Source organism: Uloborus diversus, chromosome 8, assembly GCF_026930045.1.
Source record: "Uloborus diversus isolate 005 chromosome 8, Udiv.v.3.1, whole genome shotgun sequence".
In the NCBI taxonomy this organism is placed as follows: Eukaryota; Metazoa; Arthropoda; class Arachnida; order Araneae; family Uloboridae; genus Uloborus; species Uloborus diversus.
The window spans coordinates 40,295,440-40,315,014 of record NC_072738.1 but is presented as its reverse complement, the minus strand read 5'-3'; the positions used below and the strand labels follow the sequence as shown (position 1 = coordinate 40,315,014).

General features: G+C 34.2%; 1 long non-coding RNA gene across 1 annotated transcript in view; it reads right to left on the bottom strand.

Moving 5' to 3' along the window:
* The window catches only part of LOC129228206 (uncharacterized), a 118,653-nt gene that overhangs the window by 69,132 nt on the left and 29,946 nt on the right, over positions 1 to 19,575 (bottom strand). Inside the window, exons 2-4 of the long non-coding RNA XR_008580900.1 lie at positions 13,159 to 13,272; positions 3,046 to 3,120; positions 2,822 to 2,928 (exon numbers count right to left, since the gene is read on the bottom strand). This is a non-coding gene — a long non-coding RNA (uncharacterized LOC129228206). The remainder of the gene's footprint in view (positions 1 to 2,821; positions 2,929 to 3,045; positions 3,121 to 13,158; positions 13,273 to 19,575) is intronic.

Below are 19,575 nucleotides of genomic sequence, written 5' to 3'. Positions count from 1 at the left end.
GTGTGTCAGTCGAGAGCCGGTTTTTCTTCGGTTCTGTTGTTGTTAACATCCGGGAACAAAACATTGATTTCAACACGGTAAATAGTAGAATAAGTTTTTAAAAATATTTCAATAAAGTAAAAGCTAAAATTTTAATCACATATACTATTTCTTATAGGCGTTTTGCGTGACAACGCCATAACTTCATCAAATTTCTTAAGTAACACAACATTTTAAAGATTTTTTTCATCGCTTTGGGTGAAAAATAAGCAGAAGACTCATACTGTATCTTTTTTTCGAAAAATAATTTCTGTTTTTTAATACGCATCTCTTTAATGTATAACTCGCACGAGTGAATCCTTGTAGCTCATTTGGTAAGATGTTCGTGCTAACAACTTTAAGGTTCGTGTGTTCGATCCCATCATGGGTTTTGTTGTTTTTGGACGACGTTTTCCTTCGGTATAATTTTAGTCCAAATATTCAAAAATATAGACTCTAAAGTTATTGCAGGATTCTGAATCACAGTTGTACTGTTACATTAAAATCAGATTAAAAAAATGGTTTATTTCAGCATGCTAAATCTCAGTATCACGATTATTTTTTTTAAGGGTGTTTTCTTTTAATTCTTCATATAAATACAAAAGCAAGGCAACATTTTTTCACACCACTATTTGTGGAAAATAAACAAACAATTTATATTGTTACTCTATTTCGAAAAATTGCCGTTAAAAATCTGAATTTTTCAATTAGGGAAGAAATGGGAATAGGGAGAACAGTGTGACAACAGCATTGTTTTCTCTGTTTGGATTTTTGCAACCTGGTAAAACGATTGGAAATTCAAGTCGACATACTGTGAACAATGTTATAGAAAAAAAGGCTGATTCCAAGTATTACGCAAGAAAAATAACTGGGCCATCATAGTTTGAATCCATCGAAGTAAAATATCTCCAATATTTGTTGAACTGTTTCTAAACTGTTAGATAAACTTCACAGACTGGTATTAATAATCTTACATTAGCCTATCAACTAACATTCATTTTAGCAGTGAAATGATGTTGTTAACTATCTGTGTCTGAGAATGGCATCCATTGCTTTTACATTTTGCAATGAGGGAACAGTGACACAGGAGCAGTGACCGCCATTAATTCGTTGCTCACTGCTCCGATGGCACTTTTATATTAAAAATTTAGAAATTATGCACGGAACTAATTTTAATTACAACTAGCCTGTTGATGTAAATAATAATAAGTTTGAAAGCCCTGCGCCAACAAAATAAAGAATATTGAATGGAGTTATGACTTTTGTAGTTATTTAACATCGGATAGACATTTCAATTTCGTACTCATTCGATTAAAAATTTTTTATCGGTTCATTGCAATATGCTAAATGTAATAATGTTTATCCACTTTTCAAAATTTCATTATGCCTGGAAAAATGGATGTTACATAAGTTATTTTGGAGATTTTCTGAAACAGACAGGACCTGTTGTACTAGTGATAGATAAATACTGCAGTGAAGGCATTGCATCATTATCAAATACTACTCCACAAGACTTTCAGCCGATTTACTAATCCAAAATCATCTGAATCATTTTATCTCAGTCACAAAAAATACGCAATAGATGTCACTAATGTGTGTCAAGACGACATGAAATTTATCTTACCAAAGTCAATAGCTTATACCAACGGCAACCAAAATCAAACGGCAACAATTACTGATATTTTCATAGGTAAATTTAGATTCTTTTAAGGTTTTCTAATTCAAAAAAATAGGCGTTCAACTGTTCCCACTTACTATGGCAACACTGGGAGACAAAATTGCATTTCGTTTTTATTTTTATCTCGTTTGTATGAATTCGTAATTTTTTCTAGATCCCCAGCTATAATACCTATTACAGGGACAAATATTGTACCATTTGCAAGAAATTGATTTCTGTGTCTTTAGTAATAAAAAATGGAATTGAATTTTCGTGTCTCACTGTACCTTCTCTTCCCCTACTGCTATCAACTGCATGGGTCAACTAGTAACTTTTGAATGTACAGCTCGATTAAAAAAAATAATTTAACTGAATTATTTTGCTCAAAAACCAGTTTTTTGCATTTAATTTTTGATTTGATAGATTTTTCATTCAATATTAAAAAAGCTATCAATATCAGCTCCTACTGATAGATCCCAAGCTAAAGGAGAATTTGCTTCGAACAAACTTTGCAGCAAATAATTTTAACATAGAGTTTAAACAAGGTTGTTGTTGTTGTCGTGTGCCAGACAGGTTGGCAATTTGGGGTGCACTGCTTCACTTTTCCCACTGTACCGTAATTTTGGTGTAAAGTTCGACTTCCCCAGTACACACATGCCATAAGAACCCGTTTATGAGGGAAGAAACCATTCACAGCATAACAACACATTCACACAAGGACAAGGACAGGAGAGAGAAAGTATCCATGCCCGAACCGGGATTCGTACCCGGGACCTTCCCATCGCAGTCAGACTTCTCTGACCACTGGACAAGGCGGGGGCAGTTTATATAGTAATAATAATAAAAAGTTTTTTTTTCAAAAACATTTTTCGAACAGTGAAAATAACATTAACTTCTGTGGGGATTTATGTCCGAAGCAAACATAAATTCCTGAACGGAAAAAAAAGATAAGCTTTGAGAAAATTTCTCCATAAAGAATTTTTGACGCAAAAAAGATTTTGGGATTTGTTTTCCTCGAAGGTAGTATTTTTGAACAGTTTATATTCAGAAATAACGTTTGATCCTACGGAGAAATTTGAAGCGCATATAAATAGCGAACCGAACGGTTACCCTTACATGTAAAACAATTCAAAAATTGTCAAATACCTTCAATATTCTTGTCCCCTATTCTGGCATTTCGGAATGAAATTTACGTCTTCTGTTTCAAACTTCTTTGGGGTGGATAAATATCATTCTCATAATCCTGTGAATATCTGTTAGTAGAAAGTTTCCTTTTTTTTAATGCAGGAAAGATGTGTGCATATGCTTAAAAAAAGTTTTTTTTTTCTTTAAAGTCTCATACTAAGATATAATTTTTTTTGTTCACTTACTCGAAGTTCTTGCTTTTAGTCGTGGGGAGTTTTCCCATTTCTTCTCTTCCTTCTCCTGCAACTTGTTACGGTTTACTAAAAGAAAAAATCTAGTTTAAGTTGTCATCAACGACATTGAAAAGTTGTAAGTCAAGAAAAAAAAAAATTGAATTTTGACATTTGGAATTCAAATTATGTTTTTCGCAATCACGAGTGTGTTTGTGTCTGTGTGCAGGCATGAGTGTGTGGGTATGTGTGTGTATGTGTATGTGTGTGTAGGTGTACGTATGCGTGCGTGTGTGTGTGTGTGTGTGTGTAGGATATGGACGCAACCTGGAGACGGTTTTCGCTAGAGGAGCAGCATCGTGAGGCCGGGGGAAAATAAAATCATAGCACGCGAAAAACTGTCAAATGAGAACAATAAACAATCGTGATTGCTCAAAAAAAGATTTCCCTCTTAAAAAAAAAAAATACAAATAATTAAAAAAAAAAAACGATTGCAAATACACTTAATGATTTTGCAATTCTTGGTGACTTCGAGGAAGACTTGTGGTGAGGAGTAAAAATGTGTAGCTAAAGAAAATAAGCATTCTTATGGGGTTTTATACGATCCACCAAGGTCTTCTAAAGAGTACATTAACCACAAATTTGCTTGCATTACAATAATTTTTATTATCTAAATCCTCTTAGAAGCTATCAACCTATTATTATTTTTAGTTAATCTGTAATTCCCCCCCCCCCCAAAAAAAAAGTTACTAATTCGATATTGTAACATTTTTGAATCAATTTGTGCTCATTAGCCACGACTGTCATCATACTTTCTTTCCAATGCCACCTCCTCACATTTTAATGAGATTTTTTTACGAAAAATTTATCTTTCTAATTAAAATTTCCATTCGCAAACTCATTGAATTCAAAACGTACAAATATTTGCTATAATTTCCAAATTATTATTTTGAGGCTCCAACCGGTTTTCCGATCACTAGCTTTTATGGGGAAACCTGAAGCATATTCAAAATCTACGTTCAAAGGCGGATAGGATTCAAGCTCATTTTATAGGAAGATTATTTTGGCGCAAAATTATGTCAATGAAAAATGGCACTAAAGGTCTAATATGCGGTTCCATGGAAAATTTACCAAATATCTTTGACACGACACTGGATTTGGAATCTCGTTCTTTTTTGAGTCAAATTTTTGCAGAGACACCACTAAATAAACGTCAAGACGTCAAAAAATCGTTCCGGAAAGCGACAGAAGGAGAACTTAGGTTGGAAATCAGACGCAACAGACTGTAGTATTTGGAAAAATATAAATCAATTTTATAAACTGGGAAGAAAAACTTGCTTAATATTACCTTAAGTATATTGCAAATTTAAACAAAATTATGTCGGTCTATTTAAGAAAAAAGATCAGGGAGGAGGAGATTATTCCTAAAATGACTGCTCAACCCTCATATATATTATAGTCAACACCACTGATCGAGTAACGCTCTGTGGCGTCACCAACAATGAAACTCGCGCCATAGCATAATAATTTGATAATATTTTTTGGCAATGTTTGACATGAAGGGAATGATTTCTTCCAAAGCTTTATTTTGAGAAATGCTTTATTTTGAGAAGACTGACCAGGATCAGGTAACTTGTTTTAGTGGTAAGACTCATTTTAGGAAAATGAAGAAACGAAAAAGTGCTCAACAAAGAACGCTATCTACTGGAGTTTAGGTTCATTCACTGCAGTTAAGGTTCAAATTTTATCAAACAGGTAATTGCTTCGTTCAAATGTAGAAACAATTTTCCCCCGTCATTCCTTGACGGGCAATTTTCTGGTGTTAACAGTAATAGGTTGGCTATAATAAAATAATTATTTACTCTAGATGCATCAGCATAAGAAAAGTGAAGGCCAAAAGGGAAGGCCAAAAGATGCTTTGCTGACATTTTTGTTCAATTCCAGTCAGCCGAATGATTTGAATTGCACCAGTTTTGTTTTATTTTTGACCACCGAAGAGTTTTTTTCTTATTATTGAATGTTATCATTGCTAAAACTATTGCTTTAAAATAGCAGAAACGAGAAAAAAAAAATATATATACTCATGTAATTTTGTAAATTTCATTTAATTTAGTTATATTTGCTTTCATTTGATCACATTAAGTCGTAAAAGGACCATCTGGACTTTCCATTGTCATGGCCCATCGCTTTGAAAAATGAGCGCTCCCCCCTCCGATGTCCACGGTCACAGTTTGGAACCAATCGAGCCGGAACTTGCTTCCGACAGGGGGCAGTTCGAGCGAAAGTGATCCGGGGTCGAGCACACTTCCGGACCTGCAGTGAGCACCCTCCAGTATTTTAAACTTCCGGAAGAAATCAATCCGAACTCTAGAAGGGACATTTTTCTCTTGTATTTTATTATACTTTTGCCAAATGGGATGACGTCTTCATTCATGAGTTATGGGCCTGTCGGAAATTCAGTGAGAGTCATTGATTTACAGAATTTTTTTAGTTAATCTCTATTGTGAAATGGATCATTTTATAATCCGTCATGCCACTACCGTAGACAGAAATTTTTAATGGAGGAGGAGGTGTTTCATTACAGTCCTTACATGTATATACATTAATACATGATGGTTGTAAACATGTCTTAAAATCAAGTGCTCAGAGGAGGTTAACATCCTCCCCTCTTATCTACTCTTCTGCGTCATGCACAAGTGTTGTTATCTTGTTTGAGACAAAAATTAACACGGAATTTTCTTCCGGATCTTTGCCATGAATGCTTTAAATTTTTGAAATTATCTACAGTTGGGGCGAACCTAACCTCTTAGCGTTTGTATTAATATTCTTTATACCCTTACTAATGCTGCCAAATTAACATTGCCCCAACTATAGGGGATATCTTCCTTGAAGCGGTAGAATTTGAAATCTAGTTAGCACCATTGACAAGAGAGAAGATATGAAATGGAGGAAGAGAAGGCTTTCATTCGTGAAGCAAAGAACCCAAGTCACGTGATATATTTTAAAACAAAAATTGGAAGAAATCAAGTTTGTTTCGTTAGTTTCACGCAAAAAGTGTCAACCATTCGTTGTTGTTGAGTCACATGACTTGTAGTCTTTGCCTCAGGTTTTGATAAGGAAACGATTGGACTTGCTCCCTCCATTTACTAATTCCTGCTCTAAGGTTCACCAATTTCTTCCTACGTCCAATTCTTATTTCGGGCTTAATTTCTTGAGGTGTATCGGCTGTTGTAGAAAACAACGTTACGTTGCGTAATCCACTTTGTTGCTGTTAGTATAACAAACTGTTCAGCACCAGGGACATCTTGCATACTAAATCTTACTCTGCATTACTTTTGAATTTAGGCTACCGCAAAAAGTGATGAAACAGAGAAACAGTATAGAAATAAATAAATACCTTTGTGCCGAGAAGTAAAACCAACATTTGGTTGCCCAAATATACAGATTACTGCAGACACGTGTCTCGGGGTTTCAAGGAACTTCTTTTTCGAGGCAAAATAGGGAGCTTTCAGATGTAAAGACATCCGGTGAAAGCCCTTTGCTTTTATTTAATTATAATTTAATTGCATTTAAATATTAGAGTGCACTCGGATCGGTCTGTGGAGTTTAACATTGAGTGAGCATGCCGGCAAAGGGTTCATTTTCAAAGAAGAAAGGATAATTCATATAATAACAGACATTGCACTACCATCTTGATTCTGGTCCAATATCATCGCTTTGCGAGGGACAAAAGTAATAATGTAATGAAAATATTGGTAGTGATAAATGTTCAAAAGCTTCGTTAAATACTTTGATGCGCATAATGTATCTTTTCGTGAACATATTTCGCTAACGAAAAAATAAAAGAAAAAATCCGAGCTTCACGCAGACTGCGGGTTTTTTACTCCAATAAACTCATCAGTAAAAAGTCTACATATCCAGTAAACGTACTTAATGACTTTCATATTTGAAGTTTATAAAACTACCAGTTTTGTTTTCGAAAAGTCTCTAAATTTATCTTTTTAAGTAAAACTAAGTAAATGATGGTTACAGCCTCTACAGAAAATATTTGTAGACCAAATTCTAATATTAAACTGTTTTTTATTTTCTAACTGGAATGATCTCGAAAATAGAAAGTTTATTAAAGAACAAAATGGGCAACGTCAGTTATTAAGTGACTTTTAACATACGTAAATGTTCTCGTCGGACGTCATGTTAGTTATTTTAAACAGATGATAACTATCAGTTACGTTTTGCAGTAAGTTACCGCCCTAAGCCAAGGGCTAAGGCGGAAATACATAAAATAAATCGCCAGCTCATTTATTCCATTCGAGGACAGCGGTTTCGTGCTTTTTAGCACTCATCAGCCCGGAATAGGAATTACCAAAGCTGGAGGCGATAAACCTCTTAAGGAAGCCAAGAGAACCAAACAAACTGGTAGCTAATGAAGAATTAGTACACCAGATGAGTGACCGCAGAAATGGTGCGGTTCAACTCAAAGATTGATTTATTTAGTTATTCCGAGCTAATGAGCGCTAAAAAGCACGAAACTGCAGTCCTCGGCTGGAATTGACTGAGCTGGCGGTGTATTTTATGTATTTCTGTCTTAGTCCTGGCTTAGGGCGGTAATTTACTGTGAAATACCATGCTTTGCCATCAATCTTTGAGTTGAACAGCACTATTGCTGCGGTCACTCATCTGGTGTGCTAATTCTACATTATCTACCAGTTTGTTTGGCTCTCTTGACTACCTCAAGAGGTTTTTCGCATCCAGTTCAGTTACTTCCTATTCCGGACTGATGGGTGCTAAAAAGCACGAAACTGCAGTACTCGGATGGAATAACTGAGCTGGCGGCTTATTTTATGTACCGGTTACATGTTTGTAATTTTAGATCTTTGTTCTGAATTTAAATAGTGTACCGTAAACACGGTTCTCAAATGCTTTATTGTTTCTGCTATTAGCATTTATCATTTTAGTCGTTTTAAAGAAATGTTATTAATCACACGCTTCTAAGTTGACTACCCAAGAATCTTCAAAGAAATACCTGCATCGAAGTTTCAGTTAAGTTCCATTTCACTGTGATTTTTTAGAGATAATTACTTCAATAGTTTTAAATACTACTGTACCAGAAGCTTAATTTGAATTTTTTACATCATTGTATTTTCCATCAGCACTTAAAATAGGAGTTACTAGTCGACCCGTGCGGAACTCCGCACTGTGCTTCAAATCGTTTCATAAGGCATTTCGCTCTTTAAGAATTTCAAAGGAAGAACATTATGACGAAGAACCGAAAAAAAAGTAAGCGCAGAAGAGAAGGCATGTAATTTAAAGACATCAGTAACAAAACCTCGTTAAATACAACGTTGTGATAATTTGATCATAGCTCCCCTTTTAATCGTACATATTTTCAATGCAAACATAAATATCATTAAAAGTGTGGCTGAGTGGTGACTCGTGAAAAAGCAATAATTGTGCATGTGAAAAAACAGGTTGTGGCAAATACAGTCCTGCACATGTCAGCATCTGACGGGAAAAAAAGAAACATTAAAGAGATATTTATTGGCACGTATTCGAATTGGCGCCATTCTGACTAACAGAACGACACCCCAACAAACCTAGCAATTGCGCCTTCCTTTTCGAAAGCTATTCATTGAAGGAATGGGTAGTAAAAAACAGCAAAAAAGCTTTTTGCCAAAAAAAAAAAAAAATAAGATCATGCATCTGTGTTTTGTCATTAACCAGCATGATACGATTTAAAATTTTTCGCAAAGCATGGAATTTGATTAAAGAATGACGAAGATCTCACGTAGCGATTGAAACAAACATTCTAGAGAAGTAATAAATTTGATTGAAAATAAGTGTTTTTATCTTTGAATATTGAACTATTTCACATAGAAGGTTGCTTTAACCGTTACGGCTTAAATGCCCTCACATGTTTCTCTTTTAATCGAACACTTAAAATTCAAAACCAAAACCAGTTGAACTGAGTCCGTTCTTAAGTGTAATTTTTCGAACGTAGACAAAATGTATTTTTTTTTTCAGCAGAAAGCAGAGGAGTAGAAAATAATTTCTTGCTAATGAAGTTGATAATACTTTTAATGCTTTATATCGTATTCGCGCGAATAAAAAATTAAAGGTTTACTGAGTGAAACTCGTAGTTTTAATCGGGCGTAGTATTTTTTCATTTGTACAAAAGGTCGAACACTGCTATTAGAAGCATCTACATTTTAGCATACAATAAAAATGTTTTTCTGCACAAAAAGGATTTCTTTAGGTAAATCTAATACTTTTTTATGCTTACATTATGTTGAGTGGTCTGGATGTAGTCAAAGAACACAGTTCGATTAACAATCAACTTATCCGAATGATAACTGTAGCCTGCATAAAGGAGTCGAAACACCAAGTAGCATTCCCACTGCATTTATTTTATTAGGTGTGTATGTTAGGAGCACATGTAATGCGTAATACTAATATAAATTTGATATTATGTCGGACAGCCCAAGCTTGCCCGAAGTTCAGATAGTTTATAGCCGAACGCTCTACCGAAAAAAACTTATCAATTAAACCGAACAACTAAGTCCAGTGCTGTTAAGCTTTATTAAAATATAAACACACACACAGGCTATTTTTTTTTTTTTTTTTTTTTTTTTGCCGAAAGCGACGTAAAAAATGGAAAACTGCATTAGAACTTTCCTTTAAAAAATGCATAAGAACTACAGGCAGCATCAAGGTTTTGAAACAGCAAGAGGCGATTTCGAAAACTTGAATTTTCGACCGTAAGTCTTTTTTTCGTCATTGGCCAGCCTGATAAGTTTTAAAATGAGAGGGGATTAATATATAAGATAAGATATTGAAGAAAAATGTTTTTATTTTTGAAAATTTTTACAATTTGTTATCGCAGGCTGCTTAAACCGTTATAACTTAGATGGCAGCACGTGTTCATCATTTAACAGCACTGTTAAAATACAAAATAAATTGAACTATGCTTTCGAATGTAATAAAAATGTGATAAGCTATTTGTTTTTTAGCAAAAAGAAGAAAAAATATATATTTTACCCTTCAAATTGAGGTAGTATTTTATTTATTTGTACAAAGAGTCAGAAACTCATTAGAAGAATATATATTTCAATATACGATTTATTATTTTTTTTCTGAACAAAAAACAATTCTATTGTAGTCTGAAATCTTAAACCTGTTACTTATATTTTCGCTTACATTATGCTTTAATTTTCTTTCCAGAGCCAAAGCTTTAAAAAAAAAAAAAAAAAAAAAAAAAACACGTGCAATTTCGAAGTAATTTAGCACAAAATCACTGAATGTTTTCATATCAGCAAGGAGCATTTCCTTCTCATTTATTCTATTCCCTCATAGTTGTTATCCATTTAATTCAGTGTTCATGTAATGCGCGATGTTTCTCTAATATTTTTGTTGCAGATTGTTCGGACGTGGGCCCGAACACGTAATCTCCTGGGTACGAAGAGAACGCTCTGCCGATCAAGCTACTCAGCTCTGTCGGTCGTAGCGCAAATTAAAGTTATAAGTTTGACCGAAAACCTTATTCTGGTTCTTTAAAACAGGTTTTTCGGCTAAAAGAAACAATTTTCAGACCTTGGGTCTATTTTTCGTCAGTAGCCAGCACCATAAGCTATAAAATAAGCCGTAAATCAAAGAAATCGATCAAGAATTGAGGGAAATTTGGCGTAGAAACCAAAAACAGGCTACAGAAATAATATATAAGGATACATACAGCAAACTACCAGTGTTTGACTTTGGATGTTCTGCCCGTTAAGCAGGCAAATAAATGAAATTTTAAGGAACAAAATTATTTAATAAAAAAATAATTATGTATCAGGAATATCTTCGTATCAAATGTAAAGATTAAAAAAATGTGCTTACTCCTGTTTAATTAAAATATGAATGTCTGTAATGAAATGTTGGTGAAATTATCTAGTCAGATTGTGCCGCACGTGACGGTAGAATGGCTCTCAATCTAGTTATTTTACTAGTGAAAATTGATTATACATTTCGCCGCAACGCACAGCTTCATCACACAACTTTAACACGCTTCAATACACAGCATTTGTTCTGTTAATTATTTCTCAAAAATTTCGATTAACAAACAAAGCAATAACGAAAAGTACTTATGTGGTATCATTATGTTAAGCGATATACATTCCCAAAACGATCAAGCCCAGGAAATCATCGCACTCTAAGTCAAATCACAGCACCAAAAAAAAAAAAAAAGAGAAAAAAGGGAGAGAAAGCGACCATAACAAATCTTGGGTGGGTTTGGAACCATCAAGTCCAGTTGACCGAGTCTAACCTCCCCCCCCCCCGTACGCGCGAGCGAAAGTCCGAAAATGAAAGTCTGAAAAATGTCTCTTGTTCCAAGAAAAAGGATGAGGAAAAAATAAGAGAAAAAATCGGGAGGAAAAATGTAGGAGAAAAGAGAGAGAGAGAGAGAGAAGAAAAGTTCTTCTCTTACTTTCTGTTCCACTCCTCATCAGCTGTTAGGAACTAGATTTATGTGGGGTGATTTGGGAGGATGTCTCTTTAGCTTCACTTTTTATTATTTTTGTTTTTATTTTATTATTTTTTTTAAAGCGGAACTTATGAGGGGACGATGGCACACAGAATCGCTTGCTGCCATGCCGGGTTGCTGTTGCATCCTTTTCATCGCTGTAGTTGAGAATCATTTTGGCGAGATTTGGATTCATGCCATCCGTATTATGGTTGTCTATTTTTACATAATTTTAAGGTCCGACGAGCTCACAAGTTTCAGCTAACAGCTGCTTGGTTAATCTAAGTAAAATGAAAAAGTAATGAAAATAAAGCACCAAAAAAAAAAAAAAAGCTTCAAATAGCTATTTTAAGGCTGTAATGGAACCTTTTCATTAGTTTGAATAGTGGTTACGACTAAGTGTGATAAGATCTACAGTGGAATCCCATTTTAATAGAAATTCTGTTATAAAGAAGACTGCCGAGTTTCTTAAATTTATTGACATAGTACAATGTTTTGCTCTTTAGTTCTTCATATTCGTTAAAACTGCATTCAACAATTTGAACTAATGAAGGGACTTTATAGCATCTTTAAAATTGCTATTTACTGAATTTTCTTGACATTTTGTACTCTCAACTTTTATTCAGAGGGCTTCAAGGCCGTGATAGAGATCTTAAAGCAAAATAAGACTTTTAATCACTAAAAAATATCACTGCATAGTACTTTTGAAATAGTTTTTAGGTAGTAAATTACCGACCAGGGGCTAGGTAGAACTACATACAACTGACAGCCCGGTGATTGCATTCAAAGACTGAGATTTCGTCCTAGTTATGGACTCTTCAGTCAGGAATAGTAAATAACAAAGCTGGAGGCAGATGGAGCAGCAACTTACTACTTAATACGAAAGCTTTGCCTTTAATTTACGAGATGGACCACACCATGCCTGAAAACTCTTGCTGGCGAGATACATTTACTTTATCAACCAGTTTTTTGACCCTTTTAGTTTCAATGAGATGGCATCTGCCTCCAGCTCGATTATTCACGATTCCAGACTGATGAGTCCATAACAAAAACGAAACTGCAGTCTCTGGATGCAATAACCAGATTTTCGGTATGTTTTATGTAGTTTTCTACGGGGTCTTATTCACTATTACGGTCTTATGAAACTCTGTTTGTCAACCGAAATGAAACAATCTTATAAGTTGGAGAAAGTTTCAACAGGTAGTTTGGTTGTCTGACATAAGTTTGACTCGGCTGGTAAAGACGACTGTTTATGTGCTAACTAGACAACTTTTATTTTTAGTGTTAACTCTTTAAAATAGTGCTAAAAATCACTTACAAAAACACAAAATGTGCTTTTTCTTTCATTATTTAACGGAAATGTCATAGACTTCGATGTCTTAGAGACGTCACTTATTTCAAACGCTATTATGAACTGACGTCTCCAATAATTTATTCCTGTGTTATTACAGACTCTGTCTGATATCTGATGTTTGTTATACCTCCCTGTACGTCAAAAGCAGCATATAATATGCATATAATATACAAAACTATACGATGGTGGATCAAATATTCCGATTTCAAAAAAAAAAAAAAAACAAAGAAGAAGAAGAAGAAAGCAAGTTTAAAATATATTTGAAAACCATCACCTGTTACTGGTTATTTCACAATGAACTTCTCAAAAGAATAGACACAAGTTTTCATTTTTGCGTCGTTGAATTTGTTCAGTCATAGCAGTGTCAATATTTCATTCTATGGAGTATCTGCAACAAGAAAATTAATTTAGCTGCTACTCTGTTTCAGGATAGTTAATAATTTTAAGTTTTTCAAATTTCAATAGTTTTAAAGCACCAAAAACAAAACAACCAGGTTTTAACTTTTACTCATCATTATTTTTGATCAGCTTAAAATCACAATGAATAAACGATACAGTTAAGTAACTTCCTTCAAAGTAAGTTCAGTTACTTTTTGATCTATTATTTTTTTAAATCCTGTTTTTAGTTAAAAAACACATAGAGCAGAAACCTTATCAGCTTTTCATGTCTAGCATGACTTTATTTTATGTTTCTGTAATACTTTTTATGTAAAATACCAAGAGTTGCACTTTTTTATGGTTTCGGAGTAAGAGTCTTAATTATTCCGTACATTTTTTCTTTGCTTTACTTTTTGCTGTATTTTTGCATTTTTTAGAAACTGCTTCTATAACTGATCCTTTGAGTGAAGCTTCACTTATAGGTTACTTTACTGGGCTTTAGGTCTTAGTTTACTCAACTAGTAAGAACTTAGATACAGTTAGTTAAGCTAGTCAGAACTAGTTAAATGATTAGTAATAACTTAACTAAACTAATTAGTTAAAATGATGGAAGCTTTAGCTGTAAATGAAAAATGTTGAAGTATATTATGTGACGAGAGCAACTGCTCGAACTCTTACTCCTCAGATTGATTTTTTTAGAAAGTAGATTTTTGTTTACTAGTTATTTAACTAAGCTCTGACAAGTCAAATGCGTTTACTAGCTCTGATTAGTTTAGTCAAATTAATAGTGATGCAGTTTTAAATACAATAACATACTTTTTTTAAATATTTGTTTCACGTGAATATAATGAAATAAGATAGGTTAGTTATAATATGAGAAAAACATATTTATATCTCAGTTTTGACTTCAGTTCGTAGACATATGCTTGAAAAACGATTTTTTTAAAAAGTTAATAAATAATATTACAATCTATCAAAACTCACAGTGAGTTAAATAAAAAACAACGGGGAATTTAAATTTAAAGGCATTTAAATTTGCCTTATCAATAAAAAAGGAGGATAACTTATTTATCCATTAGAAAAAATATTTTATAAAAACGTAAAAAAAAATGAATGTAATATAAAGTTTAATTTCAAGTGTTTCAAAAAAAAAAAAGAAGAAGATGAAAAAAAGTAAGAATATTAGTTTCGAGTAATGAAGACGGTGGAATCTCTTTGTTGTTTGATAAAAAAAGGTAAGACTTAGTTTTTTCGTCGTTTAAAATATTTTCATATGGACAGCACAGGAATTTCTTTTTCTCTTGTTAAATAATATATACAAATTGCAGTAATTAAAACAAATTTTTGATAAAATCTGAAAACCAAAATCTTTCTTGGATATGAAAACTCTTAAAAACATTTAGTACATTAAAGTACTAAACAGTTACCGCCACATGGGGTAAATTTATGACATGTGTTACAATCGGCGAAATCTGTTTACCATCGACGTAACTTAATTTAATCTCTTTGTACTCGTACTGGTTAAGGTACATAATATTTGGCACAACTGCCCACCATGGTGTCACAACGTTATCCGATTCGACGGTACGGAATATAGAGTCACTGAGTTACTCTAACTTTACTAGAATACGAGAATTTTACTATGTCGCCAACACTCGCCAAATAACGCGAAATATTTACTTGACTATTAGTAATCTATTGAGTGATGTCATGAAGGAAATATCTTGATTTCAAAAACTTGAAATCAACAAGGCTTTTCCACAAAAAATCGTAAGGAGCCCTTACGAGAACCCAACTGCAAGTAACAAACGAAATGCATAACTAAGGTAATACGTACAAAATTAAAACCTTCTATGACGAATAAAATTTTTAATTTGTTTCGTACATGGAAGTAAACATAGAGGGGATTGGTCTCTAATTAAATGGTTCTTCTACCCTAAAAATTGGAAAGTTTTGCATATGAAAATATTTATTTTTTCTCGAAAAAAAAAGCAAAAAAATGATGATTTTGTTTAATAACTGTTTATGAACTAGAGTGAATACTTCGTAATTTCCATCGAAAATTTCGTTTCGTCTTTTGGAGTCCCAAGAGAAGTGACCCCAATGTACAAATGGAATACAATTCAAAGACCACTGCACTAATGAAAATGTTACCCCAGGGTCCATCGGGCCTACCTCGTTTTCGGTTACCAGTTTAATGGGGCTTTAAGGACAGTTTCTCCAATTGACTCCATAGATATTCAGATAAACAAATACAGCTAAACAATAATGATTACTAACAACATAAAAAGAAGTCATCAATCAACATTAACATAGTCTTTGAACAACTCGTCCTTAAACCAATTTGGACTGAGAATTAAAGAAAATGATTTGTAAGACTTTGTTCCCATAAATCTGTGCAGATGGAACATTAACGTTATAAAGTTATGAAAAGTCAATACTTGTTACAAAAATTTTTCTCAAAACAGGTGCAAAAATATTCTTTGGCATAACGTAGTATGCTTTTATGTATAATGAAAATCAAACTCATAATACAATAATTTATTTTAGCGTATCATTAAAAAAAAATATGTTATTTGATAAACAGTGGTGAGAGATGTTAGTGAAAATTGAAGGTAAATAATTCTTGAAGTGCAATAGATCAATGATTCTCAACCGGTGACCCACGAGAAACTTTCACGTGGTTCACGAAGAGCTTGTGAAAATTAATCTATATCATTTTAAAGTTGTTATTAAAGCAATTTTTTGGATTAACCTAACATCACCTAATACAATTTTTGTTAAAAGATAATTTCCATCGTTTGTAGTCTACTTGAGATTCGGAAGGGTACCAAGTGGTCCTCAGTAGTGAAAAGACTGAGAACCACTGCTATACATAATGCTCTAATGACACGAACCCCATCAAAAACTCGCGCCAAATCGCACATTGGCGTCGTCCAGTCTGACCCTACACCCAACTCATGGCAACCCTGCGAAGACGATCCAGATGAGGCAGAGAGAAAGAGATGGCAGAGAGCGAGAGAAAAGGGGAGGGCGTTAAAGATCACATACCCAAAAGTCTGGTCATCCATATTTATGAGATGCAAATGCGGAGAGAGAAGACTGCTGCCCCTCTTCTCTGCCTTTCCACTTCCACAGGAAACGGGGCTTCTCTCATCCCCCCCCCTTCCACCCTCTTAGAGTCCTACACACACACGCACACTCGGTTTCAGACACACTCTTTTGCAGGGGCTATTTTCTGACTTTGTCGATGGAGATTTCTTTCTTTTCTCTTTCTTTATTATCGTTATTAATATTTCGCTCTGAGTTTTAGCTCCAGTGCCGTGTAACCGGTGCTTTTTAAAAGCTTTTCACAGGACACTATGACCGGAGGATCAGAGTATTACATTATGCTGCAACTTCTACGATAAAACCCCCTCTTTTTTGCCTGTCTTTATTTTCCGGCTAATGTACAACTGGAGATTTAGTGTAAGTTTCGGGGAAATAATACATTTGGGTGTTTTTAAGCTTTTTCTCATGAAATGTAAATTGATAAATTCGTTTTTGTTCCAAATTCAAAAATTCTATTATGCAGAGTGAGTGCATTAGTACTTTTATGAAAGTTTATGAAACAAGCTTAGGCTGCATATTACTTAAATTTTGTCGTAAACAAAAGAATAATTATTACGACGTACTGTTTTTAAGCAATAATATGATGTTTCGTACGGCATTACGTTTTCGAGAAAAACAAGGACAAACCTGCCTGCTGGAAAAGGGTTATTTGCATAATATCTCTTCATATATTATTTACTGTACACAATAATATTTACTGTATATGCACTGATTATTTGCATGGCTTTGAAACTCGGGAATCATTTGGGTAGTTCGAGCTGCTAACTGGACTGCTGTTTTAAAATGTTTTTGGAATTTCTTGGGTAAAAACAGCATGGCATATCTAGAGCTGTTTATGCTCAGGGATGAGCACGAATTCACTCAACTTTCAAAGAACTGAGCAATGACCACTACGAGTAGATTGACATTATTCCCCAAGGAAAATTCAGGAGAGATATGAGGTAAGCCAAAAAGATCAGAGTGCAGGTCTTACCACTTTTTAGGTTATTGGAGCAAGCAGCTCTGGAAACTTTGTGAGTCTGGGATAGGGGGGAGATGGAGGAGGGGAAACAAAAAATGTGACATCACGCATATTTTTCCTTCATTTCCAGAATGCTTTTCTTTTCTTAACAATATAAATTCATTTCTAAATTTTTTTTACTCAATTTTGAATCTCCCATTAGTTGGGTGAAGCACCGAATTGTCTATGCAGTGAATAAGTCGATCTCTTACATTTTTTACGACCCCTTCTAACACAAAACTGGGTACGTCAGCAATTTTTGCTAGGATGTTAAACTTCAAGCCTTGTAGAGGAAGGTTCATTTCCTTGGAAGGTTTTCATAACGTGAGAGACAGAAACCACCTCACAAAAATTCGCGAGGGGTCAAAAGGGGGAAGCAGACAAGACACTTAACCACCTCTTAATGAGATAAGGTGTTTTGGGAAGTATTCCCTCAAAGCAGTCAATGATGCCCTTGAAGAGTGAAGTGATCTCCGCACTATTGAAACCAAATGTCACCGGAGTCAAATTCATCTAATAGCGGGGAAAATGGGAATTTTTCAGTTTATGGGCTATGTGGGGGTCGCCTATCTGATTGGGTTTCCAAAATCATATGAAACAAAACTTCAGATGTGCTCCTACATTATTAAATCATTCCAGTTAAAAAACTGGATTTTATAGATTTGGATTTGTTCTGTAAAGATTAATACGTTCTGTGAAGTAGAATTTATTACTCCGTTTTACAAACAGCAGGTAGGATGTGTTACGTAACGGGTTTATCTGTATAACAAGTTCTTGTTTTCAAAAGAAAATTAAAAAAAAAGGTTGTTCTTCTTTAGGAAAGAAAGAAAGTTTAAAAGTATAGTTATAAGATTTGAAGGCCTTTTGTTTTTAACACAATGATGTGGCTTATAAAAAATGATTTCGCAAAATATTTCACAAGCACTCACGGTTTGCAATAAAATTAAATATAGCACAAGAGCACAAACCGCGTGAGACACAGAGAGAGAGAGAGAGAGAGAGGGAGGGAGAGAGAGAGAGAGAAAAGAGAGAGAGAGAGGAGAGAGAGAGAGAGAAAATCTAGTAACAGTAACAAACCGAATATAAGCAAGTTCTCTTAGGTCAAATCGTGTCTCCTTGTGAAATAATACCGAGATATTTAGTTGAATCTTTACTAGTAATAAAGCTGAAAGTCTGTGTGTCGGGATATCTGTCTCTGGATGTCTGTTACACGAATAGCGCCTAGACCGGTCGACCGATTTTCCTGAAATTTGGCACAGAGTTAGTTCGTAGCATAGGAGTAAGCAGCTCGAAACGATTTTTCGAAAATTCAATTTTTTTTCTATTCTAATTTTAAGAATATTTTATCGAGCAAATTATCATAACATGGACGAGTAAACTATCATAACGTGGTGCGTAAATTATCATAACGTGTACGCGCAAACGTGGGCGAGTAAATGAACATAACAAATTGGCGAGAAATTCATCATCCATTATTTGTACATGTACAGGCGATCCAAATGACTTTTCAATTTCTACTACGGGCAAAGCCGTGTGGATACCGCTAGTATGATATAACTGATTAAACACTCAATACGAAAGTTGAAACCAAACAATAAAAAAATACTTTGGTGCACAAAAGGCGATCTCCTAAGAATTACTCTCCAGCAAACAAACAAAAATAAATAAATTAATTAAAAAAATATGTAAATAAAAAATACAGGTTCTTCCCTGCATACGTATGTCAAATAATCCTAAGTCAGTTACTTCCTATTAAGAATCTCAGCAGTGAGCTCGAGAATTTGAGCCCTTGTATCAGTTTAACCCTGTATCAACTGACTTTGGTCTCCCCTATTACATATCGTGTTATAAATTCCACAGTAAGATATTTTCTAAAATTTTAATTAAGAAAAATTTTTGCTTATTTATACTTGCTTTGAGGATTACTGCTTGAACTTTACTACAATGAGTAAATTCAGCTCTACTATGTTTGATAAGTTTGATAATTGGATAGAAAATTAGTACTGAGAGTTTCTCAATTTCCGAGATGATTTAATTAATGTCAGTAAAATTTTTATTCTCAGGATAAATTTAAACGGATGGAAAAACTTGAAGCCTAATGCCAAGTTGTTTTCTGCCTGTTATTCGGTTCTATCATCCGACAACAGCCCGCGCCTGTCAGTTATATAGCTCAGTGAACGCAACTCTCACTTTAACTACTTA